Consider the following 12,234-nt stretch of genomic DNA (forward strand, 5'->3'; position numbering starts at 1 on the left):
AATGCCCCTTGATATTCAGGACCTAATCTATTTATCCTGCAGCCACTCTGTAATGGCTATCATATTTATTTCCTTCACTCTGCACAATCAGTTCATTGACCATGAATGTTACGCACCTTCAGGTCCTTCTGTTTTGTCTTTTTGTTATCTTTGACATCCAGTCTTGGTTCATTCTTCCTGCCATTCTCTGACCCTCATTTCCCATTACAATTCTCCTCTCTCTCCCCCATGTCTCTACTCTTACCTTCCACACTTTTCCACATTTGATCCCTTGCTCCCACTATTCAGTTTAAAACCCTCTAACAACCACATAACCAGGGACGCAGTATTAGGAAATAGACTCCTTTAAGTTGTATTTGTGGGTGTTAATGAGTTTTAGCTTTTAAAGCTTAATTTGTAAATCTATATTTGTTTTAGCTTCACTTTAGAATTGCAGGCACCTTTTGAGTTTTATGACTAAGGGCTGAAATTTGTGCCCTGCAGTGCACATTCGACACACATGAGTAAAATAGTGTATGATCTTGGGTGAGTGTCCTGATATCTCGTGATATTTCACTCAGTAGGTGTGCATGGATGCCAGAGGCACCCACCATTAATTAATGAGCCACTATTTTCTGCTCATTGCAAAGGCAAAACAGGCAGGTGGCCAGTTGGCTTTTTCAAACCTCATCCAAGGGCAGCATGAAAAGGCTCAGTAGCATTGCCAGTGAGTGTAGTGGAGTTTAAGAGAAGTGTGTTACTGGTTGCTTATTTGAACATGACAGCTTCATTTCTGTTTGGGGCTTTGGACCCTTCCTGTTATCAGACAGCCTTCCTTTTACCCTGGCCATGGGGATTGTGGTCTCTGCTGGGTGCACCTCCTGAGGAGGCCATATGTTCCTATGTGGCTTCAAGGGGAGGGACCTGTGCCAGGAGAGGCACAGGCACATGGAGTGCAGGGCCAGCAGGCGGTGAAAGGAGCTGCCACTGCTATCCTGTTGCCAGGGTTTACAGACATTGAGGTAGCTGCAATGCTGAAGGAGGCTCTGCCTTTCGAGGGAGACAGTGACCTCCATTTGTCAGATCAGCTCTGACTGGGTGCCAGTAGCCCTCAACTTCTATGCATCCAGCTATTTCTAGAGCTCTGGGACATGCCACAGATTCCCCCAATCAGCTGTCCACAGTTGCAGCTAGCTGGTTCCCCATGTCCAGGATGCTATTGACTGCACACTTGGCCATCAAGGTGCCAGCAGGTCAGCCATATGCCTTCGTCAACAGGAAGGGATGCCACTCCACAAGCGTGCAGATAGTGTGAATACAGGATGCCGATTCTGTAAGTGCATGCAAGGTACCCTAGCAGCTCCCATCACGTGTACATCCTGTGACACTCCCAGGTGCCAAGGCTCTTCAGGGCTCCAGCCTGACTGGATGGATGGCTTCTGGGTGACCAGTCCTGTCTGTTGAAAAGGAGGCTCATGATGCCTCTCTGCTGCTCAAGAGCAGAGGCAGAGCAGTGGTATAATAAGCACTAGTTCCACAAGGGTGGTGGTAGTAAGGACCATAGGTCTTGAGATGTGCTTTTGATACTTGGACCATTCAGGGGATGCACTACAGACTACCATGCATGCCATCCCCCCTCTCCCCCAAACCCATTGCAGGTGCCATTGATAATGGTTGCATGCTGTGCTCCCCACAACCTGGCATTGGCAAGGGGAACCATGGGAGGAAGGGGATCTTGAAACAGCTGCCCGGGTCAAAGATAAGTCCAGTGGTGAGTCTGAAGATGAGCATGGTGAGGAGAATGCTGAGGGTATGGAGCCAGACCTCTGCAACCTCCTGTGAGCAGGGATGCCTTGATCCAAAGATCCTTCAGCTGGACTACTAAAGATTAGCTTTGAACGCACCTCCATCCCGGATGTCTGAAAGGATCTTTTCATTGGATCACAAAGAATACTTAGTGCCTGTGCAATAAAGTTCAGAGCCACCTATATCCAGTATTTTACACTGGTGTACCCTGCACCAATAAAATAAATGTGAAGCACACTCCGGCCATGACAACAAAAACAAAATTTATATCATTTTGACAATTAAAGATTATTTACATAAACTTCTCTGGTCTTGAGTCCCAGACCAGTATACAATAGTTAAACATAAATGAATATAAAATCACCTGGGACCAGTCCCGCTTGTGCTCATGGTGCCTTTAGCTTATTCTTGTAAGTGCTATGTCCAGGTGTTTCCCCCCTTGCTGGCACCAGCATTGGAAACACCCTGCTGTCTTGGTGGTCATCCTCTGGCCAGAGCAGTCTGTGCCACAGCTGGTATCTCCCTAGTCACCACAGCTCATCTGCCACGGTCACTGGCGGAGGAGTTACTGCCAGTGGCTGGAGTACCCTAAGATGACAGGCAGCTCGTGTGCCAACATGAGGTCATCTGGACCTCCCTGTACACCACTGATGGACATGCACCTAGCTGGGATACTGGGTGCCTCATCCATCTTCCACACTCGCACTGACCGACAGACATCAGTGACTGCGAGAGGACTTGCAAGTCTGAGCGCAACCCCAGGAACCCCTTGTTCTGTCCCAGAAGCTGACTCTCCATGAGAGTCACCACTCTCTCAATGGAGGAGGCAGTGTGCTCGCCCATGATGGTCAATGCAGTGCTCGTGCTCCGCATGAACTCCTCCATCACGAAGACTGTGCCTCACAGACCCTCATGGATCTCCGCCAGATCCTCCGGCACACCCCACTGGACGTCCAACATCTGCCGCCTATTGGACGACTCCAGAGGCTCATCATCTGCCTTCAACCGAGCAACATCCTGATCCCCAGCAGCCCACTGACTGCCGGCGTCCTGAGCGCACTCTGCCTCCACCTGCACCTCAAGCGAGTGTGAAGTGCCCTCACCAATGTGTACCGAAATAGCAGCCACTGATCTAATGCCCACTGAGGTGCTGGTGCCTGCCTTAGAGAGTGGGTGTGACACAGGTGACAGTGATCTCTGGCATCAGGGGTGGACCTTCGGGTCTACAGATGGGACGCCTGCCGGTGAACCTAAAAGAGAGAAGGAGGACATTAGTTAAAGTCATCACACTGTCACTGCGCATGCCAGGCACCCTGATGAGACAATGGAGATCTGCATCACAGCGCCATCGTCTTCCAATGATCAATGGGGACACCAGGTTCGAGGCTGACCTCAATGAGGCGACTGCACTGGAATGGTTGCACAATCCGAAAGTCTCACCTCTGTTTACTGTACTCTTACCTTCGTTTGGGACCCCCACCCCTCCACGCCCAGTTGCACAGGAAGCGTGCCGGCTCTCCAGCTCCAGGCCATCTTGCTCGAATCGGGAGAGCATCAAGTTGGGCGGGCCTCTCAGTTTGGTTATGGCTTGTCTTCTCCTGAAAGGACAGAGGATCATTGATTAGTCCACTCTCTACCTGCAGCGCCATTGCAGCCTGGCCAACCCCAGCTGAGGAACACCCCACAGGGCACATCCGAGTCATGGCATTTGCTGCCGTACTCGAGTACACCTTCAGAACGGCAGCCAGATGTCCTTCCCTGGCAGCCTTCTTGGGGCTACCAGGGTCTTCTCTATACCAGCCGCTGGGTCCCCATTGGACCCAGTGGCAAACAGGCCTCCGCCCCTACTCGGCCCTTCCCGGCCAGTGACAAGCCACATTTCATGCTAGGTGGGCCTTAATTGGCCCACCAGCATGAAATCATGGTCAGGGCCTGATCGCAGGTGATAGTCGGTTTCATGGCTGCTCTCCGGCCTGCCCACCCGATGAGGGCAAAATCCAGCCCTTAGAGAAGTTAAGCAAACACAAGAGTAGAAAAAACTGTGTTGCCTAGTAATGGGTCCAGAGAGGCAGGCCCCACTCCCATACATGGGAGGAGCAGTTGAAAGCAGTTTGAGTTCAGTTAGGAACAGCTGCCAGGCAGAAGCAACCTAGAAGGGGCAGATAGAAAGTCCCCCGCCCCCCTCCTTCCAAAATCCAGGGAAGTGGAACAGGAGAAAGTCCTAAGCAGACCTTTTAGTCAAAGGAAGGACAGGAACCTGGAAAAGGTCCTGTGAAGTTAAGAGTGAGGAGCAGAGAAAGGCTTCAAGTTAAGGAGATGAACACTGTAGGAAGGAGATTTAAAGTAATATGAAGACTTGTGAGAAGCCAGAATGTCCAAAGAGGCAACTGAGGGTCTGTAATTCTTTGCTATGGGCATGTGAAGCAGTGGTGTACTGTTGACGGCTGCGTTGGTGAGAGTTCGTGGAAGAAAACTTGAATGCATGTGGTAACCAAGGGGAGAGGAACATCGGAAATGGAGTTTGAAACCCTGGAGGTGAACCCTTGCAGAAGGCGTCTGTGAGAAAGCATCAGTTTCGGAGAAAGTTCCAAAGCAAGTTCTTGGAGAGTGGTGATTGGAAACTCTCATGTGAAAGACGGACTGCAGTGAGACCGGTTGGCTCACAGTGTGACAAGCGTCTGGGGGAGTTGAGGAGAGATCCATAATATCTGGTTGAGGTGGCATCTGTCAGTTGGTTTCAGAGAGTGGTGTATCTGACCACAGGTCGCCTATTGGTTTACATGAACTGTGTATTTACTATGAACATTAGAGTCTAAGATAGCTTTTGTAACTTGTGTTATCCTTACAAATTTGTATATATCTGTAAAAGTATAGTTGTGGGTGAAGAAGTATTGTAAAATAGTTCATCTTTTATTTAACAGGAAATGTTTTATTCTTAAGGTCATTAACTAACTCCAGTTACTCTTCAGTAGCCACTTTCCTCGTATCTAAACAAACAAATTAAAAGTTAGGATCTACCAAGCTGGGTTCAACTCTGGAATCAAGCTTGTCCAGTGGTAACATCAGCTGGGATCGTAACATTATGACCACAGTCAGTGTTAATTGCTGCACAAACCAAATCCCAGAGGGAAACTTGGCTTATGGGCCACAACTTTTTTTTGTATTCTAAAACCGAGGAACCATACTGATCTTAGCAGTAGGAGGTCCAGTAACACATTTGGGTTTTTTTTAAAATTTAAAAGTAAAAGTTTTATTAACAAAAAATAAAACTTAAGCACACAAGATTACAGTTACACAATTTAGTTTAGTCTTCCAAAACACTCTACGGTCAAACCCACAAGTAAACACCTTCCAGGCAACACTTCCTTATAGATGTTTAAATACGAAATCCAATAATATTACATAAGGCAAACTGCTGTATCTTCAATAAAGGTGTACCACATGACCTTTACCTTCTTCCACTCTATGGTGGAATTCACTTCAGAATAAAACTGCTTGCTGCAGCCCAAGACTTTTCTGGCTTGACTGGATGGGTGATTCAAACTGCATCCTCTCCCAGCACAGAGTTCCAGCTATTTCCAGCCATCTCTAGCTCAACAGCTATCCGCTTTAACTCTAATATACCTTTGCCCCTTTCATCTTCTTTCTGTTGTTCTCACACCCCATTTTGAAACTCAAGCCCTTCCAAATATAAGATTTTTCATGTTTCTATCTTGTCTTTGCCTTTGAGTCAATAGAATATCATATCCCCACTACTTATCTATGAATTATTGCAAGATGCAAACATTTTCTTGGCACCTCTGACTCCCCTTTGATAGTCAAACAATATCTCAATTTATCTAAAAATGTAAATGTTACATCTAACCTATTTACTTGTACCTCAACTTAATATCTCTATCCTTTTCATGTTTCCAAACCCCCAGACAACCTGAATCCTATCAAGCTCTGCGCAGCTTAATTAAATCACACACACACATAGATACCCAGCCTTCTTTACAGAATAACACAATATTCCCCAAAATATATTTTTTTAAATCCATTTTTACATGGTTTGCAAGAACACTGGTCCCAGCACGTTTCAGGCGTAGATCATCCCAACGGTACAGCCCATACTTTCGCCAGTACTGGTGCCAGTGCCCCACAGCTGGAACCCACTTCTCCCACACCAGTCTTTGAGCCATGTGTTAATCTCTCTAATTTTTGTACCCTATGCCAATTTGCATGTGGTTCAGGTAATAATCCAGAGATTATAAACGTTACAGTTCTGCTTTTTAATTTTGTACATAGCCCCTCATACTCTCTATGCAGGACCTCTTTCTTATTTCTACCTATGTCGTTGGTACCTACATGGACCACAACAACCAGAACCTCCCCCTCCCAAATTCCTCTCCAGCCCTGAACAGGTGTCCTGAACCCTGGCATTTGGCAAGCAACACAGTCACCTGGCCTCTCGCTCTTTGCTGCAAAGAACAGTGTCAATCTCCCCTCACTATACTGTCCACTACTACCACTACATTCCTTTTTGCTCCCCCCACTGAATGGCTTCCTGTACCACAGTGCCATGGTCAGTTTGCTCACCCGCCCTGCAGTCCCCATTCTCATCCAAACAAGCTGAGAGAACCTCAAACCTATTGGACAATTGCAGAGACTCATATTCCTATACTCCTGCCCTCTGGGTCCCCTTACTTGCCTCACTCACAGTCCCACCCTCCTGTCCCTGACCACTGACCAAATCAGAAGATCCTGTCCTAAGTAGTGTGACTGCCTCCTGGTACAAAGTGTCTAGGTAGCTTTCCCCCTCCCAGATGTGTCACAGAGTCTGCAGCTCAGCCTCCAGCTCAATGACATTGAGCTGAAGTTCCACCCGTGGCAAACGTTTGCTGCAGACTTGTTTGCCCTAGATCATATTGTTATCCAGGAGCTCCCGCATGTTGCAGCCTTGACACAGCAACTGTCCTGCCATCCTTAATGTGTTTTAAATACTTACTTAATTATATTATCCACTTATATAACAAAACAACATGAATATTTTATTAACTTTACCAACAATTTGTATACTTTTTTAAACTTTAGGAATAGAATAGACCTTAGCCACTTACCAGATTCTCACCAAACAGCTAGCTCCTTTCCCTGTAGTAGAGCAAGAACCAATTGCTACAGGATGAGAAAGATAGAAAAAGGAAACAAACACCTCCCCCTTCACCGAACACCCCCACTCACCAAACCCCAAGTCGCACTCAATTTCCTTAGCCGCACTAGTTTGCTGCTGTTTGCTATCCAGACTTTTTGTAACTGTAATTGACAATAATTTGACTCTTCTTGTAAGGCAACTTCTAGTTAGTTTGTCCTTTGCATGAGCCATTTGGCCCTGAAAATCTGCCTTTAGATCATGGTTGATCTAAACTCTACTTTTTTTGATCCATACCCCTTGGTTCCATTACCTAATGTAATATTTTAATTGACCCAACAGCATTTTGGGTTCAAACAACTTCCTTTTACTTAAACTTTTTTGATGAAACACATTGCAAAAAAACTGCTCATTAGAATGAATTTTATTCAGTTTATTTTTCCCGCCACCCACTGCCTTAAATAAGAAGACTAAAAACTGCACACAGCGTTCAAGATGTGGTCTCACCAATGCTCTCTATAACTGAAGCATAACATCCTTACTTCTATGTTAAATTCCTCTCGTAATAAAGGAAAGCATTCCATTAGCTTCCTTAATTACTTGCTGTACCCGCATACTAACCTTTTGTGACTCATGCACTGGAACACCTAAATCCTTCTGCACTTTGGAATTCTGCAGCCATTCTCCCTTTAAGTAATACCCTGCTTTTTTATTCTTCCAGGCAAAGTAAACAACTTCACATTTTCATCATTATGCTCCATCTGCCAGATTTTTGCCCCAATCACTCAACCTATCTATATCCGTCTGCAACCTCCCTATGTGCTCGTCACAGCATGTTTTCCTAACTATCTTTGTGTGCCATCACTCCCCTCATCTAAGTCATTGATATAAATTGTAAAAAGTTAACTCTAACCCTAACCCTAACCCAGCACAAACCCCTGTGGGACTCTACTCGTCACATTCTGCCAATCAGAAAAAGACTCATTTATGCATACACTCTGTTTTCTGCCAGACAGCCAATCTTCAATCCAAACTAATATGTTACCCCCTACACCATGAGCTTTTATTTTCTGCAATCTTTTCAAATGCCTTCTGGAAATCCAAGTACAGCACAGGCTCTACAGGCTCTCCTTTGTCCACAGCATGTATTACTCCGTCAAAGAACTCCAATAAATTAGTTAAACATGATTTTCCTTTCACAAAGCCATGCTGACTCTTCCCAATTACCCTGAGTTTTTCTAAGTGCCCAGCTATAATCTACTTAATGATCAACTCCAACACATACCCCATGACAGACATTAAGCTAACTGACCTATAGTTTCCTATTTTCTGCCTCCCTCCCCTCTTGAATAAAGGGGTTATATTTGCTACTTTCCAGTCTGATGGAACCTTTCCAAAACCTTCAATTCTGTTCTTGGTATTGCATCATACTATCAGCTAGCATTCATTACAACTGTGGAACTGTTATATATAACCCACTGGCGTCTGTGCATTTTGCTACTTGTGGGTGCTGGCAGGGTGTAGAATTCTGATTTCTTGAGTATTATCTTAACATAAAATGTACAATAGATTTGCAGGGAAAAAATATAGATTGATAAAGATATGAATCCATCACACTCACAACAGAGTTCAAAAATGCTGCTCTTTTATCATCTTCAGATGACATGTTTTAGAACGGATCTCCAACTTCTCATGGTCCTTGATAGTAGCCAACATCTTGGTGGTGTTCTCAAATCTTATGCCTGCTCTGCTTCTTAAACTGTTGGTATATTTCCTCCCCCTTGCTCTGCTACCCTCAATTTTACCAGTCACTACTAGATATTCTAGTTTCTCTCTCCTAAGTACGTGCCCAAAGAATTGTAGTTGTCTTTTGGTGATCGTCTGCAAAGGTTGTTCTTATGTGCCTGTTTTCCTCAAAAGTTTCCTCATAAGTTGTCCTTCTATATTTCTCTCTATCCATAAACATCATTCTTTGCTAAATTTTTACCCAATTTTCACTTTCACTCTGATGGCACCATCTCTATCACATGGTATCTTAAAGTAGTCTGATCATCTTCTCACTTGGGAGGATGAGTTGTATTGTTTGAGGCTATGCTTGAACATGTCTGAAACCTGTTGTTTTGTAAAGTCCCTGGTGTGTGACGTACATTGAAGGGATGATCCTGTGCTTTCAGCAGGGACTGTGTGGTTATCAGGAGTGTGACCCGAGCGTTTGGCTACAACTTCACAGTCCCTGTTCTGTAACCTCCTTTGACTGCATCTTCCAAATCCATGGTCTCCACCACCTAGAAGAACAAGGGCTGCAGAGACATAGGAACACCATCACCTATAAGTTCCCTTCCAAACCAAACAACATTCTGGCTTGGTATAATATAGCCATTCTTTCATTATTGCTGGATCAAAATCCTGAAACTCCTTCCCTAACAGCATTGTGGGCATGCTATGCCATAAGGATTGCAACAGTTTAAAAAGGCAGCCAATCACCACCTTCTCAAGGCTAATTAAGCTTGGGCAATAAATGTCAGCTATGCCCACATCTTGTGGATGAATGAAAACAAAGCTGTTTAAACAGTGTAGGTTTAAGGTTAATTACTAGGATTTTTTTTGGTCATGGGATATGGGCATTGCTGATAATGCCAGTGTTTATTATTCATCCCTAATTGCCATTGAGAAGATAATGGTGAGCCATCTTCTTAAACTGCTGTTGTAGGTACACCATAGTGCAGTTAGGGAACAAGTTCCAACATTTTGAGCCATGACAGTGCAGTGCCATTGTTAAGAATCAAGAACTCTTGCAATAGGAATACAAAAAGTTTCAAGGAAAATCAGCAGCATGCGTTCTGTTTGTTTAGTTTGTTTGGGGTACAAAAGCCCTAAACCATGGTGTTGGGTCAGTTCTTACCTCAGGAAGGACAGTGGGGGAGACATTATGAAGAGAAAAGACTCATCATGCTGATTCCAAGCAGGTCACATCAACGCCAGCAAGCAACATACTCAGTCCACATCAGCAGCTCCCCTCAATCAGGAGCTAATTAGCAGAAATTCCTGCAGCCCATTTTTTTCACACAGATTCAATGCTTGTGGTTGCAAAGCTTCATGTATCACCTGCAGATAGAAATTGAATTGGTTTACTTGCTTAGTTCATAGTATGACTGCAAACCAGTTGCCTGGGCCCAAGGAGCATTTTTTAATGCAGTTAATTGTTTGCAGACTTTGAAATAGTAAAGTCCAACCATGGGAAATAAAGTTGCCTTTTGAAATTTCAAATTAGTGATAATTAATTTCCATCTAGTGCTTTCCTGTAAGTCTGCCCAATAGTTATACTTCCTGTAAAGGAATTAAGACCTCACATTGTAGATTTTTATAAAATATATATAGATATCCTCATAGCTATTTCTAAAACGTTAAAAGCTGGACAAAGACCTTTTAAAATGGCTGAAGCTATGTCTATCCATGACCCTCGAACAAAAGGAGGTGCCATGGCAGTATCAAAGAAACTTGCACCTCGTTATCTCTGAAGAGACACGAACTGCCCTGTGGCTGCAGAGACCACATTCAAAGAGACCTATGCTAAAACCATCTGCATTTCATAACCCAGATTGGCCAACCAGGGTCTAGTCATCTGCTGGGACAAAGGGCCCTGCAACCTTCCATTCAATTCTTAAAGGCTAGGACATTCAACCGCCTCAGGAACCCAGATAAGGGATACACTTCCCTTATCAAAGACAATGTGGAGAGATGGGAGTCATTTGGCATGGACCTCTAGTTTTTGTAACCAGTAATATTGCCTTGCAGTACTACAAAATCTCAGCCTGCCATTTTACCATCTACCTAGCAGCAGCACAGAAGAGGGGCTCTTCCCAGTATGAATACCTGGTTCCATCTACACTGTTTCTATTGGAACTTCTGTACCATCGCCTACAAGACTGATTCATCTCTGTGTGCCTATCTGATCATATGTAGTCAACTGTATTGGAAAAGTGAATGATAAAGCATCAGTTTTCAGCCTGCCAACCTCCGTGAAGGAGTACCTCATTGGACTTTGATTCTGGACTCTGGAACCCACGTGAAACAACATGGCCAGAATTCTACACTCCCCCACTGGCAGGTCTTTAGGCAGGGGAGGCGTGAAATTGAAAGGACAGGATTCCTTCTGAGCTTCTTCCCACCTCAACCACACAATGATTTTGTGCTGGGATGGGCAAGGCCTTGGATGAGAAGCCCATCCTTGCCCCAATTGAAGCCCTTAAGTGGCCAATTATTGGCCATTTAAGGGCCGTCTCCCGCCCAGCCTCAATTGTTAGGCTGGCGGAACAAGCGAACTTCTGTGAGGGAAGCCCGAAAAAGAAGTTACATCTTGGGTGGGAAGTGGGTGGGGGGACGCCTCCATCAGAAGCCCCCTTCTGAAGTAGGCCCCCCCCCACCCCTATTTCAGGCCCATTTCTTTTATCTGTTGGCTCGGCACTGTAAACCTTTCTTTACTCTATCCCATTTTTACAGTATGACTACAAAACGGGCAATAGTGCAACCCCCACCCCCCGCCCCACATTTGAGTGTGTACAAATAAACTAAGCTTTTGACTTCATCCTATCTTGAGTTTACTGTGGGGTTATTAATAGAAATTGGATCACCCCAAAACTGAGAGGTTGGGAAATATGCCATTGCTTAGAAAGAGGGAAGCAATTCAAAAATACCTTTCTGTTTACGGACAGGTGGTGAGAGGAGAAATCAGTGCTGTTTAAATTAACCCCCTCCTGTCCATAACACTTACAAATGGCAATTTCAGTCTAGGGATGAGGAAAAGGGAGAAAAAAATGCATAATCCACTTGTTCTTTTCCCTGCAGGGAGAGATTAGTCAATTGGCTAGGCAAATGATAATATAATGTAAAGTTTAGGAGACAAGATAGATGTGCAGGTTTTCATCAACTGTAGTGATCTTTGTTGAAGTACAGTAATGTTCAAATTGAGCTGTGTATAGCCATTTAATATTTCCTTCTTCCAACCCCATGTTACTAAGGTTAAAGCAAATGATCATAGCCTCAAATTAATATAATCAGATATCCTGATGGAACTGGAGTCCTTTCAGCCCAATAACTACTCCTGCATTGGGTGCCTCTGGGTTGCTGCTTTTTTCAAAGTATTTTATATTCAGTTTTAACTTGGCAATAAAGGAAAATAACCTAACTTCAGCTTTACCTCACCATGATCAATGGACATTAAGTAATTCCAGCAGAGTCTCCTTGAAGAAGGTACTTCCTCCAATCTTACAACTACCACATAAGCCAGTTGAAGAGGAGAAGTTACAATCCCCAATCACACA

The sequence above is a fragment of the Cetorhinus maximus genome, chromosome 2 (assembly GCF_964194155.1).
Source record: "Cetorhinus maximus chromosome 2, sCetMax3.hap1.1, whole genome shotgun sequence".
NCBI lineage: Eukaryota > Metazoa > Chordata > Chondrichthyes > Lamniformes > Cetorhinidae > Cetorhinus > Cetorhinus maximus.